Below are 5,318 nucleotides of genomic sequence, written 5' to 3'. Positions count from 1 at the left end.
GGGATGCGCTTCTCGCTCATAGCTCAATCTACCACTGCCACAAGCTGGATTCTCAGGTTACAATTTGTCAACGCTTTTTTACTCGAAGTTTTACAGCAGGCAATGTTACTCGTAATCACTATCGTAATAAGATTTTGACTAATTAAAAGTTGCAAAGATTAATTACAAAATCCCGACCATTATTTTATGAGCAAATTTTGACTAAAATGAGTTGTGAATTACGAATTTACGAAAATACGTGCCGCCCATTTACTACCTTTAAATCATCTACGCTGTTTACTAGAACTAAGTTCACCGTCGTTTATTTAATATTTATCATGAATTTTTTCGGCAATGCTGGCCAAGTATACCTAATTTCTAGCCCTCGAGCATCTGTCTTTGATCTATGCATTTTTTGCTGTATCAGCTTTAGAAACTAACAGTTTCTAACATTTGCTCACACCGAACAAACATGGAAAGTCATAGATAATTTCTATTAGTTTTGTTTGCGGCCGACTATCACGGCCGAAATAGAATTGCGCTAACTTTGCATGGATTTCACCCGAGCAGCTCCGCCCAACTTTGACAAAATATGCATAGCATAATGTCGGCAGTGGTATCTTGAGTGCAAAGATTCCGCCCATGGCTAGAACCCAGCCCCCCCCCCCCCAGGTTAGCCACCCGCCCCAGGTAACCACTGGTAGTGCCGTAGGCACAACGATAAACACTCTCCAATCATGCGGCCGTTAGATAGTTTCATGGGTCGCCACAACACACGCAATCTTTTAGGAGAGCAACGTTCACACGAAGTTCCCGGAATTCATGCTGTACTTCTGTACCTGAGTCGCACAACTGCTCTGCTGTGGGTGCTGTTCAGCTCAGCCTATACTGCTTCTGCCGCTGTAAATTTCTCGAATCGTGCGCAGTGTAAAGCGCCCGACCTGTCTTTCTTCAGGCTTCCCAAGAATACGGGAATATCGGAGAAAACATTCTTTTTTGTCGAAATCCATCGCTGAAAGGACGTTCGATGCATCTGTCGCGTCGATACATGTAGTACCAGGTGTCCAGTGCTTCTTGTTTTGGCCACAGGCGCGTCACCGTGCGGGTGTAGTTAAATCTACTTGCGTGTTTGCAGATAGCATGTCTAAACAGCATTGATACAGCAAGTTATCGACTAACATATATACGGCAAAACTAGAGTAGAGGAAAACTTAATTAGCTTTGATACGTAGATCCGATTTTAGTGTTTAATTTACCTACTTATATTGTTTGAGACCGGTCCTCAGAGTGAGCAGTGGCTGTAATGTACCTCTTGCTAGACCAAGCGTGTAGTTCGTTAAAGCCGTCGACTTTAATGTCGACAACCCGTATGACGTAACAATGTCTCGTAAACCATCATTGTCACAGATTAAACGTTATACATCTCTCTTGCTTTTACAATAAACCAAATAATAATTGACGAAATTCCATATCCATCTCTATGTGACACAAGTAATGAAATGTACAAGATTCATACCAAGACGAATATGAAACTTCCCGTTTTACAATATCCAACATTATCGAATATGAATCTTTCCGTTTTACAAATCAAGAATTTTGGGTGGTCTAGAAACACGACCACTGCGAGTTATCCGCGGTTGATTAACAGTCACTGAAAGTTTATCTGGCGTCTTAACCAGCGGTGGCGATTGGGTTGTCTCATTCTCCAGAATCACTTGGGTTGGAGTTAACTTCGGACCAGCTACTTGACGATTCGTTATCATAGGGCTGTCCACATCTGTGCTCCCAGTTGTTTGGCTCCGAGAGTTTTGTGTTTTTATATATAAGCCCACAGACTATGTTAGGCATTCGTCGATCGTCCCCATATCAAACCACGAGAGGTCATGCTTCTCAAATATACATTTAAAGGGAGAGTTTACTCTAGGTTCTAGGGTTATTTTCAACTAATTTAGGTTATAATTATGCTACATAAAAAGTTTCATGGTTCAATCACCATTAGAAATATTTTTTTTTTAATGTTTTAAAACTAACGACTACAGTTTGATTACAACGACGGTGGCGCCACTCAAAGCGCATGATCTGATAAGTTGCGCAAACCCACTCCACCCAAGGGCTACAGACCGAGGGTGTTTCTTATTTATTCATTTAAAAGCAAAAGGATTGTAATATCTTATAAACGACATATAGTTTTAGTTATAATATGGATAAATTTGCCCTAAAATGAATATCGTTCGATTAAATAGCATTTAGGTATAAATATAATTGCACTTTTGTGATTAGCCCTCGGTCTGTAACGTGAAAAATAAATTGTCAAATACGCAACTTTTTCGGGGTGGCAGCACGGTCGCGGGTGTCATGGCGCCGTTCAAATTTCGTAGCGTTGATGTGTTATTATAACAATTATTGATGTGTTAATTATAACAATTAAATTAGGTATCTGGTAACAAATACGTGTGGGTATAGACGATTTGTTATACAGTAAGTATACAGTTGTATGCAGTAAAATCCTAGAGGCTACTGTCCCTTTAACAATACGAAATGATACATTCTCCATGTGCATGACAGCTGGAAATGTATTCATGAATCTTCATTATGCTTATCATTTGGTATTTGTAAACCACCACATTCACCATCCAGGTTTTGATAACCTTTACAAAAGGTAAACGTTTAATTTACGCCTATGATTTCTTTTGTATGTTGATTCGTCAGTTGTTCTCTACATTCATCACACTTGTGCGATTTCAACAGTTTGTGACAAAAATGCCCTGCAACATAGAACAGTGCATTTTGTTCTGGAATTGACTTCAATTCTATAGAAACACGTCATCTGTATTGGCTGAACTTTCTTTTTCTGACTGTTGAATATGTACATACAAATTTGAATGTGCAACAGGTTTATCAATTTGTGAAAGTGATAGCAAAAACGTTTCCATATCAGGTTCACAGTTTGCATTGCATGACGGTTTTAGTAGTCTATTAATCAAAACCTGCTTAAATATGTCGCCGAGCTGTTTCGGTGTTGGATTGTCGTGATTACCTCCACGATGTCTAATAACACTAAAGAAGTTCTCGATGTAATTCTGATTTATCTTACGCGTGAGCAAGAACTTGACACCAAGATTTGAACTCGATAGTTCATCCCAAAGTTGGAGCAAAGCAGATATAGAAAGCACAAACCCTGGTATACACGGAGGGAGGCTCCTTGCTCCAACCACAGTTATCCCACTCAAAAAGTTTCTCATGCTTTTTAAGAAAACGATGCGAGGGCTATTGTGTCTCAGAGCACATTTAAACTGCTTTGTGCTGTTGTATGTAGTACTGTTGAAACTGTCGAACAGCTGATCCATTTTATAAATGAAGTTGGCTGTGTGCACTTCCTGCTGTGGAAGGTCACTGGAGCAAACATGTGCCAGTATACCAGCATATACAGTGTGACTCAAAACCTGAACTGCGAGCTTTACTTTCATTTTAGAAAAGGGTTGTGCCACAACGTGTTTCTTTGTTAACTTTGGGGTAAGCCTTAGTCCCAGTTGACTGCTTGAATCCTTAATGTAGAAATCTTTTATGTATGCCCACGAGACACGCTGATTTTCTACAATGAAATCATGAGCCTGTAAATTGCATCTGACCTATGATCTGACTATGTGTACAAACACATGAGCATACACGCGACCAGCGACGCGAGCATCACTATTATGAACATAGCGTCGGAGATGGATTGTGGCGGGATGCTGCTGCCAAATTGTAATGTTTAGGGCAGGTTTCATCATCCACATGGCACATCTCTCTCGAGCATACCCTGTCCATATTGAGCGCACAAGTTTTGCCGGAAAAATGATCTTGGCTGGCAACGCAACCAGTGACACGGGCCCCATGCATCCCCCTGTACATTAGCATTGGAGATGGATTGTGGCAGGATGCTGCAGCTAAAGTAACTTTTTTAGAACAATTAGATAGGCCTATACCATGAACATCTCTCCCGACCATACCCCTACCCATTTTGAACGCGTAAGTTTTGCCAAAAAACATTTTCTTGGCTGGCAACGCAACCAGCGACGCGAGCGCCAAATTTACTATGTACACTAGCATAGGAGATGGATTGTGGCGGGATGCTGCGCCTAAAGTAACGTTTTTGGAGCACGTTTTACCATGCACATCTCTCCCGGGCATACCCCTGGCATTTTGAACGCGTAAGTTTGGCTGAAAAAATATCTTTACTGGCAATGCAAGCAGCGACGCGAGCGCCATCCCTACGCATTAGTATAGATAAGAATAAGGATTGTGGCGGAATGTGTTGCCAAACTGGAATTTTCAGAGCGGATTTTACTATGCACATATATCTCTCCAGGGCATACTCCTACCCATTTTGAGCGCGTTTGGCCGAAAAAATTATCTTGGCTGGCAAGGCGACCATCGACACGGCTAGTACAGCTGTAGTGTCATAAATGTGTATTTAGTAAGGGTGCGTGACTGCATGTATACTCATACGGTAAACAACATCATCGTTACAACAATTATATAGGCTGTCCAGTGTTACAGAGTTCTCCCACTAGCGTGGCGAGCAGCTACTGATCTGTTTTCGCGCATGCGTATTATAATATATTGTCAATAGAAATTATGCTAATTTATTGAAGTAGAAAGCGCGTATTCACTATGTTATGCACACGATTAGACACGATATAGTAAGCATTGACGGAAGAAGGTGAACAAAAACGTTTAAGGCGTTAAGCCTTAACGATGCTCATGTATTTCGTTGCAAGTGTGTGGACTGAAATGACTACAGATTATTATAACGTTACTGTATACGTGTCGGTATACCACTGTTCCTCTATTCATTTTCGCGTTGCTAAAACCTACTATAGTCCTAGTATTATTGATTAATATAGGCAGCGGTGAAACCTAGTAACGCATATCGTTTGCGTGTGCATATCAAATAAACGATTGGTAGTGTAGTCACCCCGTTAACTTGTTAGGTCGTGTACCAACCACATCATGCGAGCATCTATCAACGCATAAGGATTTCCTTAGCATAGACGAATACATTGTGGGTGACGCGAAAGCTATCGAGCACCTAAATGCAGATGTAAATTTGTTATTGACATGAAACCGAATGAAGTGTTTCTCGTTGTCGTCTGCATATTTGTGCTGAACGCACACGCAGGTAAGAGTAAAGAGTCTAATGTAATACACCTGCTATGTAACATACGCATCTCATGTGAATAGTCATACTGTGTTATTTTGATGTCTTTGATACGTTGAAGTTGAATTTAATGCTAAATCGTTGATTAATAAGACGTGTTCGCCGTGATTACACAAACCAATTTATTTATTTATTTATT

Source organism: Priapulus caudatus, unplaced genomic scaffold, assembly GCF_000485595.1.
Source record: "Priapulus caudatus unplaced genomic scaffold, Priapulus_caudatus-5.0.1 Scaffold695, whole genome shotgun sequence".
NCBI classification, from domain to species: domain Eukaryota; kingdom Metazoa; phylum Priapulida; class Priapulimorpha; order Priapulimorphida; family Priapulidae; genus Priapulus; species Priapulus caudatus.
The sequence above is the reverse complement of the archived record's forward strand: the minus strand, read 5'-3'. Positions refer to the sequence as shown.